Genomic DNA, 16873 nt, shown 5'->3' on the forward strand with positions numbered 1-16873 from the left:
TTTTGAGAGATAAAAACCCAGGCAGAAGACTTAAACCCAAACAATGAAGATTTTTTAAACAAATTGCCCTTCTAATCAGATTCTTCATTATGTTGATGGACCTCATTTTTTTTCACAAGCATTGCTTTGATTACTGCATCATAATTTCTACTGCTATTATAGTGAAATATATTATAGTGAAAAAATATTATATTTACAACTACTACTACTAATAGCAATTTATGGGCATCCACAATATATTAAACACTATAATAAACAATATATAGTTTGTTACTCCTAAAATAAGGAGTCAATGTTTTCACAATAAATTGACATTATTAAATTCTGAGTAGGCCAAACATAGGGAAGATATGTCAAAATTGATAAAACAAACAAACAGAAAACATCAAAGCCCTTTATACTGTCAGGAAAAACTATGAATGACGTGGAAATGGACAAGAACCATCACTGGGTGTCTTGATCAGAGTGCTCTTCTGAGTTAACTCCACTTTTCATTGTCTTTTCAAGCTATTTACAGTTCTATAAATTATAGAAACATGATATCAATGAATAATGCAAATTATTTTAATCAATAGAAATATAAATAAATTGTATTGCATCTTGTTAGGATGCAACTGATTCTTGGATTGTGGATATTGACTAGTTTTGTAAATGTATTTCAGCTTTTGGGATGGCCCAAGCATGTGTGTTCTTTGAAATCTCCTATAAAGTGGTTTTAACATCTTACTGGTGTCCTCATTGATTAAGGAGCTAAATAGCTAAATGAAATTTTTGCAAGTGTTTATTTTATATTTCTATGTGAATGATGGTATTATGTATTTATAAAAATTAGCTTCTAATAATATTGAGCCAATACATTTTATATTTCTTCTAATCATTCAAAAACACAGTATTTCATTAAAAAAATACAGAAAATACGAGTAGGTCTCAGACATTCACAGATTGTTATATTTCTCTGCCCACAGTTTGAAGCTCATACAATTGCACTTTAGGTGAAGTTTTGTGTTAGTAGAAAGTGGGGGAGTCAAAATTAAATTAAAGACATTCAAAACAAACAACTTATCTTCTGAAAGCATAATTTCATAAAGGGAAATTTTCATAGAAAAATATAGGAAGGGTATAAATTCAAAGTAAAAAAAACAGATTTTTGATTAAGAAAATGTAGATTTATGAGAACCTTAATTTTCCTCACATCACTGCAGACAGGTGAAAACTTTATCAGAGGCTACCATGGGACAAGGACCAAATTTTGAGAAACTGGATTTCACATGTTACTTAGGAGACTGAGGTTTCTTTTGACTTGCTTAAATAAACTATATGCACACACCATAATCGTACTTGTTTTACACTGCATTGTAATTATCATTCTCCTCCAGGAGACTATGAGTTTTAGGAGGCTATTTGTTAGAGACAGCTAGCTATCAAACAAAATCCCTTTCCCCATCTTCTTTGGCAATAGTCAGAGATGTGGTTGCCTATCTAAACTACATTTGCAGTCTTCCTTGCAATTAGACTTGCTATGTTTGTTAACTTTTCACAGATAGAACATAAGCAAGTGTTTAATTTATATTTCTATGTGAATGATGATATTATGTATTTATAAAAATTAGCTTCTAATAATATTGACCCAATATTAATAGCTATAAAGTATGCACCTCACTCAGGACCCTTAAGGGAGTGGGCATGCCTTTTCCATGCTCTCTTTTTACTTCTCATCAGCTACAACCCAGATGTGGTGGCTCCCTAACTGTGACAATGTAGTTGGAGGTGGTGAAAAAGATGTCACCTGGCTTCTGAATGACTATGTGGAACAGATCTGTCTGCTAACAGACTTCTTACACGAGAAAGAAAGAAGGTTCCATCCTCTTTAAATGTCTTTAAGTTGCCTCTCTGTATTATGACAGGCTATGCTTAAGCTAAATAATAAAGGTTCTCACTCCATTATAATCCTACAAGAGGCCCAGTGCACTAAATCCATGCACTCAGGGGGTCCCTCAGCCTGGCTTGCACCCTCTCGCAGTCCGGGAGCCCTCAGGAGATGTCTGACTGACAACTTAGACCCAGTCCCAGTGGGGAGCAGGCCTAAGCCTGTAGTTCCTGCATTAAGTGTCTGCCCCCTGGTGATCAGTGCACATCATAGTGACCAGCCATTAAGCAGTTTGGTCTATTTGCATATTAGCCTCTTATTATATCCTACTAGAGGCCCGGTGCATGAAATTTGTGCACGGGGGCAGGAGGGGTGTATGTCCCTCAGCCCAGCCTGCACCCTCTCCAATCTGGGACCCCTTGAGGGATGTCTGATTCTACCAGGATCTACCAAGATCGGGCAGTCGAACATCCCTCTCACAATCCAGGACTGCTGGCTCCCAATTGCTCGCCTACCTGCCTTCCTGATTGCCCCTAACCGCTTCTGCCTGTCAGCCTGATCACCCCCTAACCACTCCCCTGCCAGCCTGATTGATGCCTAACTTCTCCCCTGCCAGCCTGATTGCCCCTAACTGCCCTCCCTTGCAGACCTGGTCCCTCCCAACTGCCCTCCCCTGCTGGCCATCTTGTGGTGGCCATCTTGTGTCCACATGGGGGCAGCCCTCTTGTGTGTTAGAGTGATGGTCAATTTGCATATTACTATTTTATTAGATAGGATAGAGGCCTGGTGTACAGGTGGGGGCCGGCTGGTTTGCCCTGAAGGGTGTCCCGGATCAGGGTGGAGGTTCCCTTGGTGTGTGGGGTGGCCTGGGTGAGGGGCCTGTGGTGGTTTGCAGGCCAGTCATACCCCCTTGACCCAAGCGGAGGCCCTGGTATCTGGGATTTATTTATCTTCTATAATTAAAACTTTGTAGCCTTGAGCCGAGGCCAGGGCAGGCCGTGGGGGGAGGGGTGGGCAGGAAGCTTGGCTTCCTCCATCGCCAGGGAAACCCAAGCCTTCTGCTCACTCTGTGGCTTCAGCCATCTTGGTTGGGTTAATTTGCATACTCACTCCTGATTGGCTGGTGGGCATGGCTTGTGGGCGTAGTGGAAGTATGGTCAATTTGCATGTTTCTCTTTTATTAGTGTAGATAATATCCTATGTAATAAAAGGCTAATATGCAAATTGTCCTCTTGACTGGGAGTTCAACCTTGATTTCAACCAGGAATTTGACCAGGGGGTGGGGCCGGCCGGCCAACCACCCCTCAATTGGCCCCTAACACCCTGATCAGGGGCAGGGCCAGACAGCCATCTGCCCTTGATCCCTCCCCCAGCTGGCTTGGCCCGATCTGCCCCTATCATGGCAGTCCGGCTGGCCCCCACCTGTGCACAAATTTGTGCACCAGGCCTCTAGTTATTATTATAAAGTTAATATTTGGTATAACACTTAGCATTATAAGGCCTTGTTTTAAGCACTTTATATATACTAAACTAGTTATTATTATAAAGTTAATATTTGGTATAACACTTAGCATTATAAGGCCTTGTTCTAAGCACTTTATATATACTAAATAATATAATGATTATAACCATCCTATGACTTGGAAATTATGGTCATTATTATGTTCATTTACAGTGGTAGAAATTAAAGCTAAGGAGTTATATGACTTTCCTAAGCTTGAACAAACATTTGTGGTAGATACTGGATTTCAACTCCAGTATATTAATATTAATTCATTCAGAGGATAATATTTAGGCACCATACCATATTTGGATAAGTGATTATTTGTTTTTAACAATAGGGCTTATTTAGAAGTTAGACCTATCCCAATGTATGTTTCTCTCTAAAACTGCATTTTCCGAGACAAAGAAATTATCCAGATAATTTACAACCCAACTTGCTAAAAGTCTTATAAGTTTATTTATCCACCTCCTACCTCACCTCCCACATACCGTAATTTCTACAAACAGCACAGTGTAAAATGATGTACTTTCTTCTGGAAACATTTCTGACCACTTCTTTATAAAGTGTAAAATTTTAGATTGAGTATGTGATGGTCAAAAACTTATCAGTTGCTCATATAGAGTTAATATATGAATGGATTTTGATTCTCTTATTTCTATAATTGAAGCATTCCAAACCATCACAACGACCTCTCTAACCACTTACAATGTTATTCTTTTCCTCTGATTCATGTTTGAACTGCCTCGTCTGGTTTGTTTCTTAACATAAAGCATGGCACTTTCACTAATTTATAAGGGAAGAAGGGAGTAAACACCCACTGCAGTCAGAGACTATTTGGCATGGGTTATATTACATTATTTCTACAATATTTGGATTACACTAGACATTTTCCTTTGTGAGTTTATCCTGTTTCACCTACTGACTACAAATATTTTTACTTTTTCTCACTTGTACACAAAATGGTGCGTCATACCTTGAAAAAGCCTTTCCTTATTTTTTCTGCATAATATATATCTTTATATACTCCTTTCATTGTGGTAATATGCATTGGCATATATTAACTCTCCTCATGAAAGTTTAGGAATGATTTCAGCATTTCCCATTCGAATTGCAGTTTCTGCCTCATTCAGGAGCCAGCTAGAATATCCCCAACCAGACAGGTATACAATGGTGAAGGATTACTCCCAGCATTACAGAGCCAGGGATACTTCTAGGTTATTATTGGCTTTAATTATCACTCCCATGAGCTGTAATATTCTTTACTTTTGGTGAAGCAGCAATCCACAGAGTGTGAAATCCTTCTCTGCTTTTGAAAATACCCAAGAAATGAACTGAATCACTTCCAATCTGCAGTAACAACTGAACACCCACTGGTAAGTATAAGCAAGAGGCAAATTTATCATCACCAATAGAAAATAGGCTTTTTGAAAGTGATATTTGAGATATCTAGCCAGCTGCTTACTACCGGCAGTGATCAGCAAAGACCAAATCCACTTTCATTTTAAACTCACAGGCATTTTATTTTCTCTGATTGGAAGTTAATTAAAAAAGCAGTTTTTTTTAAATGTTTGTAGTTTGTTTATTGCTACAAAATATAAATGCTAACATATCAAGATAAATAGGTCTCACAGTTGTAAATATTAATTTCAAATCCTACTCCCATCCACGATGTCTTTTTTTAAAAAAATATATTTTATTGTGTTTTTTTACAGAGAGGAAGGGAGAGAGATAGAGAATTTGAAACATCGATGAGAGAAAAACATTGATCAGCTGCCTCCTCCACACCCCCTACTGGGGATGTGCCTGCAACCAAGGTACATGCTCTTGACCAAAATCGAACCTGGGACCCTTCAGTCCACAGGCCGACGCTCTATCCACTGAGCAAACTGGTTAGGGCTTTTGTTTTTATTTTCTTCTGTCAGATGCATAACACAGAAATCAGACCTGAGGATTTGAAATAAGCTTCATTTGGTTTCTCTTCCCAAAGCCCAACCCACATAATCCCAATTTCTTTGCCTCTTAAAGTAAGGCCTATGTAAATACACTGCATAAGACACATGCTGTTCAGACTGAAATCAATGCACAGTGATTCACTTCTCAATATGACCGCAGGGTTTTAGCAGTCCTTTAGTTTCCATACTAGCACCACAGTGAATTTCCTTATTGCTCCACGCTCTGAATTTCAGATTTTAGGGGGAAAGGTTATTAAAGAAAGATAATAGAAGGAAAGGAGGCTACTATATGTAAGAGTTTTGAGGTATTTAATAGATCCTCCCATCATTTATTTTAGCTATCTAAATAAATGAAAGAATTTTATTATAAACTAAGAGTTAAACAAAATTGGGTGTGTTCACGGTGGTACAAACTAAAAGATTAAAAAGTATTTTTCTTAATTATTTTAAAATTAATTTATTTTCCAATTACAGTTGACATACAATATTATATTAATTTCAGGTGTACTACATTTATATGCCTTACTAAGTGATCACCCTAATGAGTCTAGTATCCATCTGTCTCCAGATATAGTTATTACAATATTACTGACTATATTCTCCATGCTGTACTTTACTTTATAACCTGAGACTATTTTTATAACTGACAATTTGTCCTTTTTAATCCCTTTCATCTTTTTCACCCATCCTCAAAATTTTGACATTTAGTAAATTTACTTTTAAAGCCACTTAATATAACTATTTAGTCTAAAAATCACCAGTAACATAAGACATCAGATTTCCTCATTATATTAATTTTTATCAAAAGTGTCAGAAAATTTCCTCTGATATAGTATTTTAATTTCTAAGTCTAAGAGCTATGATTGACTTATTACTATACTAAATATTCTGCAATTGTCTGCCACATAGGTAGTCAGTGATATGGCAAAAATGTATGAACACAAAACTGTCACTTACTGATGTTCAGTGTTACATTTCTTGTGTGTGCCTGCAATTTTTAAATCTTGTAGTTCTTGAAATTATAGGTATGAGAACCACAAGTTAAATCAAATGAAAAAAAAAAAAACAATAACTGTGAAATCAGTTTCTTTTGGCTTGCCTGTCTTGTTTCTACTGATGTTGGAAGTGGAAAAAAGTGGAAGTGATTTTATAAATGGCAGACTAGCCCTGATCTTAGAAGATTTTAAAGCTTTTTCTCCTTACAGAAAAATATTTTTCTTTTCATCTTCTGAAGTTAGTGGACTTTCCATGGGGAATATCAGCAATCAGAATCAAACTCTACACATTTTAATCACATTGTTATTCACAAAGATCATTATTTGTATAACACATATATTTTATATAATTCCCTGTGTCCTGTATATTTTCAGAAACAACTGTTCTAACATAATATAGGATATATGGCATAGAATTGCATACAGATAGTGAATGGATTTCTGGAGGTTAAAAAAAGAAATGTATGAGGAAAAGAAAAGTAAAAACACAACTAAATGATACCAAAAGGAATGCTTTTAAAAAGGTACAACAAGTAAATATGTAGAGTAGTTCTATAAGTTAGACTGAACCTCTTCTATTTCTTAAAACAATAATTCATGCATATATTAGATCAAGACTTGCTACTTAATATCAGAAAAATTTCAGAATGGGCAACTCTTTTGCCAACTCTGAGCTACGTTCTAACAATGGCAGGTACCCTTGTTGCCTAAATTGCAAGACTAAATATGCTAATATTTTCTCTGTTATGGCTCTTTAAGGCTTGGAGACTTTCCATTTGTGCTATTATGATAAGAGCCAGAAGCCAATTTCTTTCAAGCCATATTTTTAAAGCTAGAGAGCATTAGCCAGGAGCAGTCAGAATGACAAGACACTAAGTATATGAACAGAATGAACATCCAGAAAAGAAATTTAAAGGAATACAACTTCAATAAAAACAGGTAAAAACTGCCCAGTGATTTAGAGGGTGAGCTATCTTAAAGTTGTGTTTGTTTGTTTGTTTGTTTGTTCTTTTTAGAGAGAGAGAGAGGATGTGTGAATTACTGTTCCGATTCCATGGGGGTGTGTGTGTGTGTATATATATATATATATATATATATATATATATGTTGTTGTGTTGTGTTGTTTTTTTTTTCAGAGAAATAGGAATACGACTAGACTGCATTTGCTCTTGAAATGCTTTCAAATTTGGTCAGGGTGAAATAAAAATGGCATGAAAATGTCAACTGGGCCTTTGAAGATTTAGGGTCTGGTCCTCTGAGATTTAGGTGATGGTAGATATCAGCAACCTAAGCAGTTCACTCTGCTCTCTGATTCCATCTTCAAGGAAAAATTTCTTTAAAAATAGCTTACAAGAAGAATGAAGAACTCTTCTCCTCTCAATAACCATGCTGTCAAAGACTCATTTAAGTAGAAATACTTAAGTATAAGAGAAGACGTTTTTAGGAAACCAGTTAAAAAATTCAACTCAAGTCCAAACCTAAAATGTATTTATTTTAGTTCTTTAGTTCACCCATTCAATAAACATTCTGTTATTTTTGTTCTTTTCTTCGATGTAATTGGAATGTTTAAACAAAGATGTTATTGGGATACTCTAACCATATTTGGAGTTATAGCAAGATGAACTCTCCTCTTACTGTGATTTCTGATTTTCAGCAAAGATCAATAGAAATTACTCTAATACAAAAAAAACAAAAACAAAACAACAACACCACAATTATTACTTAGGGTCCCTTCTCCCTGCGGCTTCCTCAATAGCAAATAGAAACTCAAGATTAAGAAAACAATAAGATTTGAAGAATGAATAGTCGGTGGATATGAACACTATGCTCATATCCTGTCACGTAGGCTTGCATGGAAGGCAGATGGAACAAAATACAGTAATGCTTCAAAATAGCATCTGTAAAGCAAAAGGAGGTGACAAGATCTTAAGAGAGATATGTGGAGTTGACATTAAAAAATGGCGATTTAACGTTTGGTATATAAAAGCTCTAAAACTAGAACAATTATGTTCTTCGTTAGTTTTTAAAGTTCCCTTCTCTACCTATGAAATCCTTGCCATCAAAGTTCTTTCTGAGTGCCATACTTCATGGAAGGCTCCTCAGACTCCCTTGGTCTAGAACTGTACTCCTTAAGCGCCCGATGCCCTTTATTTGTGACTCTCACAATCTACTGCATGCTGGAGCCATTTTCCACCTGCCTGTGAGTTTCAGGAGAGCAAGAGACCGTATCTTGCTATTATTGTTATCCCCAACCTCCCAGTAGAAGGTTTGCATATATATCAATTTCTCAGTAATTTTTCAATGAATTAAACTATGCTCTACTCATTCTTTTGTTTGAAATGGATTATATTTGGAAAACAGAATAGATTCCACCCCTAAATAATCAAATAAGTGTCTTTTAAGAATTTTAAATATCAGAATTAATTTCAAGATGTTATCAACTAAAGAGAAAAATGTGTCAGTTCTGAACATTAAGCATTAAGATTTTAAAAGGAAAATATCCAACTTTTCCCTGGCCAGTATGGGCTCAGTTGGTTGGAGCATCTTCCCATACATCAAAACATCACAGGTTTGATTCCCAGTCAGGGCACATACCTAGGTTTCAGGTTCAGTCCCCCAGTCTGGGCACGTACAGCAAAGCAACCGATTGATATTTCTCTCACATAGGGATCTCTCTCTCATCAGCTTTAAAATATCAAATTGTCCAGTAATATATTTAGAATACATATCTTAAAGTATGTTCTCTTGTGTTTATTTTTAAAGTAGATGTTACATTTTATCTTTTATATATTATATAGCATATATGTTTCCCATGCCATTAGGTGTTCATAAATATCTCAACAGCAACACTCTAATCCATCCTATTGGTATACTATGATTGATTTAACAGTTATGTTTCTTGTTGATATTAAGTTTTATTTTTCCAAGTAGATATTATGAAGAACATTGCAAGTTAAAAATATTAATTTAGTTCTTAAATTATTAGAAATAAGGATTTCATTATTTGCACAAGAAGCCATTGGTGGGATAACACTGAGGACCTAAGAAAACAGAGAAACCATGGCTAAGATAGCAAGATGATTTTATTTAGTTTTTGAAGACATATTTACATTGCTGCTATTTTACCTGGAATTTTGAGAAGTGTGGAAAAAGTCCGGAAAACAAATACTCCCTCAGCTAACATAAGAAGGCTATGTGTGCTATAAGATTAAGAAACCTCCCTGCACACCATGTCCTCCTCAGTACTTGAGGTGGAATAGCAAGCTAGAAAGCAGTTTGCAAAGGCTCAGACCAGTTCTCACATAAAGTTTATACAAAAAAATTACTCATGTGGAAAAGTTATTTAACAAGTCTTTAGCAGGAAACTGTAGTGTTTCAGATTGTGACTAGAGCCAAATTCCCCAGGTTCACATAAAATTTCTTCCACTGATTAGTTGTGTGATTTAGGGCAAGTTATTTAACTGATATGAATCTATTATTATATCAACTCCCAAAAGAAAATAAGTGTACCTATCTCCTAAGTTTGTTGTGCATATAAAATAAGCTAATAATTATATTAAAAAGTTTATACAACTATTTTCTAAGTATTTTCTAAGTATACACTAATTTGTATGTGTGTGTGTGTGCAAGTATATCATGTTATATACAATTTGGGGAATAGCATAGCTTAGTGTTTAAAAGTATAGATTGTGGAATCATATCTGAATTCAGTTCTGCAACTTATTACCTGAATGGCTTTGGAAAAGTTATTTTTAATTTCTCTGTGTCTCTATTTTCTCATCTATAAAATGAGATAACAACAATACCTATACTTCCTGTATTTTTATTTTTTTTAATATTTTTTACAGAGAGGAAGGGAGAGGGATGGAGAGTTAGAAACATCGATCAGCTGCCTCCTGCACACTCCCTACTGGGTATGTGCCCGCAACCAAGGTACATGCCCTTGAATGGAATCGAACCTGGGACCCTTGAGTCCGCCGGCCAATGCTCTATCCACTGAGCCAAACTGGTTAGGGCACTTCCTGTATTTTTAAATAAAGATTAAGTAACTTAATGTTTTTAAAGTGTCTATCACATAAAAAGCTCTATATTCTTTTGTTACATTAAATTGATGTTTGCTATTGCTATTTAAGTAACACCAGCATATTATTAATTAAGGAAGACAAAGATGGTGAAACTTTGCCACCAATACTCTTTCCTTTTCAAGAACCCTAAAAGCTTTAGAAATTAAAAAAATAATAACAGTATATATAGATATATTGTTGAACATTGATCTTCCCTTTTTTTCTGTCACTTGAAATCTTGCAATACCCAGAGATGATATACTTCAAGCATGAAAGAAACTGCCCAACATTTTAGAACAGACACTACAAGATAAACTGTGAAAGATAAAGTATAATTACTCAATGGCAATTTGGCCTGCAATTTGGGAGCAAACAAGGCATCACTGTCACTATGGGAAGTAGCATAGGAAAATTATTAATTCAGTGGTAGAAATAGAACAGAAACAAAGTGGGAAAACAGCAGTCAGGCAATAAAAGGAAAATATACCAAGTAAGGTATAAAGGAAACAAAAATGATAGAAAGTGAAACCCAGAAATTGAATACAAATTAGTTTGTCTTAGAAAATGTGAAAAACATAAAAGACTGTGTTACAAAAACAGTAAGTTGAGAGTGTGTTTTTAAAAAATCAATACAGATAGTTCTGAGTACCCTGAAAACATGGAAGAGGCTATACTTTATTGAATGCAATTCTCTGTTAATTTAGCCCAGTATCTCCCAACCTGGCCTTATTGACATTTTGAGCTGGATAATTCTTTGTTGTGGGAGACTATCTACCCTGTGCAATGTAGGATATTTAATGGCATGTCAACTAGAACCACCCTATTCCTGATAAACAAACATTCTGACATTGAAAAAATGCCCACTGAATGGGGAAAATTACCCCCAGTTAAGAACCACTAGTTTAACCAATCAGAAAATGAAATAACCTCAGTTTAAAATGACAACTGAGCAATCATATAGTTCAGCTCTTAACACAAAATATTTTTTTTCCTTATTACCTCAAATTAGTGTTCACCTAGTGCCCCCCTTGAATTCTATCTATGCTTAAGAATTCACTTTTTCACACTCAAATTTCACAGTATTGTTCAGTAGTACTTTCTTACATCTACTTCTCTGGGAAAGATTTTATCTTACACATTTCTATTTTATTTCTGCGAAGTCTTCTTATTTTCGGGGATGGGTGGGAATCCTTCTTTTTCCTTTCTATTTTTGTGTCATAGCTTTTAGCACCTCCCAACAGTGTACCAGTAGAAGACACTGGTAAACAACTATTCCTGACTCAGTGTGAACTACGGAAAATACATCCAGAAGTGTGATTGAACTTTATCTTTGTTCCAAAATTTATATGGAACTTGAAATTCATATTGATTTTGAAGACAAAAAATACCCAACTTATTTCCATTTGCTCTGCTACTATTCATATTGCATCTACCCTATGCTTTTAGAGCTCTTAAAAAAGGGGGGTGTATTAATTCCAGAGACAACCCATACTTTTACAATAACTAATGTTCTTTATTTATACTTCCCTGTATAGTAGCAATCAAAGCAGTTAACAGCAGGAGGTCAGAGCTCTGATCAATCCAAACCAATGTTTGGCCAATGAAACTGAAAGTGTTCCATAAAATGTCCATTAGAGTCACATTTGTATAAACCAGCTAAATGCCAGCCAACTCTCACAGGTAATTACAATTAATTACAGGACTCTCAAATTTCATTTATTTTTACTTGGTATTCCATTCTGTCCAGACTATTTTGAATCCTGACCCATTACCCAATGTAAACAAAGCAAATTAACTTTTTTAATGATAAAAGATAAAAAATTTATTTGACTTTGCTCAGAATGAGAAACTCAAAAGAAAAGCAAATTAAGCACTGTGGCTTGTATTAGTTAACTAGAGGCCTGGTGCACAGATTTGTGCACTGGTGGGGGGGCATAGCCTGCAGGGATCGGTCCGCTGTTGGAACACCACTCATCCCGATCAGCTGAGCAGCACTCCCACTATGGGAACCCTCTGACCACCAGGGAGTAGCTCCTGCATTGAGTGTCTGCCCCCTGGTGGTCAGTGCACGTCATAACGACTGGTTGACTGGTCATTCTGGTTGTTCTGCCATTTGGTTGCTGGGCATATATATATATATATATATATATATATATATATATATATATATATCTACTAGAGGCCCAGTGCATGAGTTTGTGCATGAATGGGGTCCCTCAGCCTGGTCGGCGATCAGGGCTGTCTCGCCCAGCCGTAATCGGGGCACATTGGGGCCAGCTGGCTGGGGGGAGGGACCAGTGGAGGTTGGCTGGCAGGATATTAGCTGTAGGAGCTCAATGACCACCAGGGGGCAGCTCCTGCATTGAGCGTCTGCCCCCTGGTGGTCAGTGCGGTTCTTCAGTCACTTAGGCTTTTATATAGATGGATAGATAGATAGATAGATAGATAGATAGATAGATAGATAGATGATAGATAGATAGATAGATAGATGATAGATAGATATTGTACCAGGTACTCCCATCTCTTGGAAATGGACCATTCCTGTTCTTCTCAGTCCATATAAGACTGAAAACTACTCTGTGGTTTCCTTGATTACTTCCCTAAAGCCCACTCATGTAGGTTTTCAACAAACTCGATATTCTTCCTACTTTTACTATTCTTACCGTGATGTGAGGTAACCTTTGCCAGAGTTGTTCATTTATGTCACATTTATTCCTCAGCTAATTTTTTAAAATCCTAAATCAGTTTATAGTGTCATAAAATTTGAACAAATTGTATGCCACACTTTTACACAAAATTGATCAACATGTTTTATAGAAAAATTACCACACCATCTGCTTGAGCAGCACAGATAATGAATTAGCTATTAAATTTAAAAATTTATATGCTAAGTATTTTATTTTGTAATCTATAATCCTTTAAAATTTTTATTATATTTCACATCCTTCTAAAAAGTTTAAAGATTTAATATGGCTAGCATAAGATATACTGAAAAAATAATAATATATAAATAGAAAATCAGATTATAGAGAAAGAAATTTAAAAGATGAGCACAAATTTTCTAATCTGAAGGTTCCTAAAGCCACAAAAAATAATTTTATTTTTCTTTGTATTTTGAGTACCTAACTTAGTATCTGGTATTTAGAAAAGATAAATAAATATTTGCTATATAAACAAATGAGAAAAATAGTTCATAAAAATAATATTCATAGCATATACAGTTTTTACTCTAAAATTTTATTACCTTAAATTTTCATACTTTAGGAGATAAATCCTTAGCAATTTATTTAGGAAATATAGTTTATAAAAAAATAAACATTTTAGAAAAATAAATTCTTATTAAGAAAGTATGAATTTGTGAAACAAAATATTGATCAATGCTATTAATTTCTTTCAGTGATATTTAATGTCATTAATTCTAATACCTTGATTATCATTATAAAATCTTCTAATTAAGAGTGATATTTGCTATAGTAGATCTGGAGGATTGTTCTCTAGACACTGATAAAACAGTTTCAATAATATAACAGTGCATTTTGCCAGAATTTAGAGAAATCAAACAGATCCCACTTTATTACCTTACTACTAGCAGGTTTTCTGTTTTGTTTTTTTCTCTCAAGTTTAAGCCTAATCTATCAACACATAATAACCTCTCTAGTTTTATTCTCTGGAGAAGCACAGAGTAAGTTCTTATCTATGTTTGCCAAATCTTGCTGATGATCGGAAACACAGGGAGTAGTGTGTGGTGTATTTTAAATATATATATATATATATATATATATATATATATATATATATATATATATTTCAATGTATACTTAAATAATATATATTTAAGCACACACACACACACACATGAAGCCTGGTGCACAAAGTCCGTGCAGTGGTGGGGGAGCATACACCATCTCGCAATCTAGGACCCCATGGGGGATGTCCAACTGCCAGTAAGATCGGGCCTAAACTGGCACTCAGACAACCCTCTCAAAATCTGGGACCACTGGCTCCTAACCGCTGACCTGCCTGCCTGCCTGATTACCCCTAACCACTCTGCATGCCTGCCTGATCGCCCCTAAGCCCTCTGTCTGCCTGCCTGATCACCCCTAACCACTCACCTGCTTGCCTGATCACCCTTAACCACTCGCCTGCTTGCCTGATCAACCCTAACTGCTTGCCTGCCTATCTTCCTGATTGCCCCTAACCACTCGCCTGCCTGCCTGCTTGATTACCCCTAACCACTCGCCTGCCTGCCTGATCACCCCTAACTGCCTCAGCCTTGGCCTCCACTGCTGCGGCTTCATCTGGAAGGACATCCAGAATGATGTCCAGAAGGTTGTTTGGCTGTCTAGTCTAATTAGTATATTACGCTTTTATTATTATAGGTATTAGAGGCCCGATGCTCAAGATTCTGCAAGAGTTTCCTTCCCCTGGCTGCCAACACTGGCTTCCCTCTGGCACCTGGGACCCAGGTTTCCCTCTGGCCACTGGCAGGCACCCAGGACCCGGGCTTCCCTCCCAGCTCCGGCTTCATTTGGAAGATCTTCCAGAATAATGTCCGGAAGGATGTCCGGTCTAATAAGCATATTTTGCTTTTATTATTATAGACTAGTGGCCCAGTATATGAAATTTGTGTATGCGGGGGGGGGGGGGGGGGGGCGTGTTCCCTCAGCTCAGCCTGAACCCTCTCTAATCGGACATCCCTCTTGCAATCTGGGAATGCTGGCTTCTAACTGCTCACCTGCCTACCTGCCTGCCTGATTGCCCCTTACCCCTCTGCCTGCCTGCCTGATCGCCCCTAACCTCTCTGCCTGCTTGCCTGATCACCCCTAACTGCCTCTGCCTGCCTGATCACCCCTAACTGCCCTCCCCTGCTGGCCTGCTCTCTCCTCCAACTGCCCTCCCCTGCCTGCCTGATCTCACCCCCAATGGTCCTCCCCTGCCGGCCTGATCTTGCCCCAAACTGCCCTCCCCCACCAGTCTGATCCTTCCCTCAGCTGCCTTAAAACCCCTCCTCAGCCCCCGCCTTAGGTTCTGCCTTTGCAGTTCATCCAGATTAGGTTCTGATTGGTCAGTTTCTATGCCAGCCATCATCAAAAGCTCCACCTCCTAGGCAGCCATTGGCTCCTCACAGTTCACCCAGATTTGGTTCTGATTGGTCGGTTTCTATGCCAGTCAGTGTCAAACGCTCCACTTATATGCAGCTATTGGCTCCTTGCAGTTCAACCAGATTTGGTTCTGATTGGTGAGTTTCTATGCCAGTCAGTGTCTCTGGGCCTATCTCTGGGCTTGATCAGAGAGGTGGGGCTGATCAGCAGCCCCCGTGGAAGCCCTGAGAGAAAGAGAGGCATGCTGCTGGCCAGGCCTGGAGAGAAAGAGAGAGGCAAGGGCTGATCAACAGCTGCCACGGAGGCTATGGATCAGACCCTGCTTCTCTCTCCAGGCCTCTCTCCAGGCCTGATCCGCAGCCTCCTCAGCAGTCAGTGCTGGGTCACCACGATCATAGCAGCAGCAGTCAGTGCTGGATCAGCACAGCAACCCAGCACCAACTAAAGGACTGACTTCCGGTGTTCGGTCAAGCCTTAGGTCATTACAGTCACTGCCTTTTTATATATATTGATATCCTATATAATAAAAGGGTAATATTCAAATCGACCAAACAGCAGAATGACTGGTCACTATGATGCCTACTGACCACCAGGGGGCAGACGCTCAATGCAGGAGCTGCCCCCTGGTGGTCAGTGCACCCCCACAGGGGAAGTGCCACTCAGCCACAAGCCATGCTGACGGCTGGTGAGTATAGTGGCCATGTAGGGAGCCTCTCCCGCCTCCGCAGCAGTAGGACATCCCCCAACGGCTCCCAGACTGCTAAAGCACACAGGCCGGGCTGAGGGACCCCTCCTACCCCCCGAGTGCACGAATGTCATGCACCGGGCCTCTAATATATATATATATATCGCACATCCCTTGGGAATGCTGATAAAATAGACCTGGCTTTATATCTTTGGAATGGGTATTTGTAATCAACTGGCATTGGTAATCACTGGTCCATGCTATCAACTTCATATCTTAATTATGAGAGCAGTACATCACTCGAGAAGAGCATTTGGTATTGAAATGAGAAAACAAAACAAAACAAAAACCTGTGCTCATTCTAAGTATATATAGACCATTTTGAAAAGAGTAGCTTAGATGGAGACTTCAATTGTGGGAATTGTCCATGGAATATAGTTCTTCTCTGTGATAAGCCTGGTTATAAAATTGTGCTTTCTGAAGAAGAGACTGAAGTGCACTTTTTAATAAAGCAGACTCAACTCAGCACATATTGTTGAGATAAAACAGTCTTCTTCAACAGATGGATTTGGATGAGCTTATTAGAAACTCTGTGGGAAACACCTTTTGGTGACTAAATCTATAGCTGGTTTCTGATGAAAATGTATTCAATAAATAAACCATTATGCAGTTCAATTGAAAACTTCATGGGTTTTCTGGAACTT

The sequence above is a fragment of the Plecotus auritus genome, assembly GCF_963455305.1.
Source record: "Plecotus auritus genome assembly, chromosome: 3".
NCBI lineage: Eukaryota > Metazoa > Chordata > Mammalia > Chiroptera > Vespertilionidae > Plecotus > Plecotus auritus.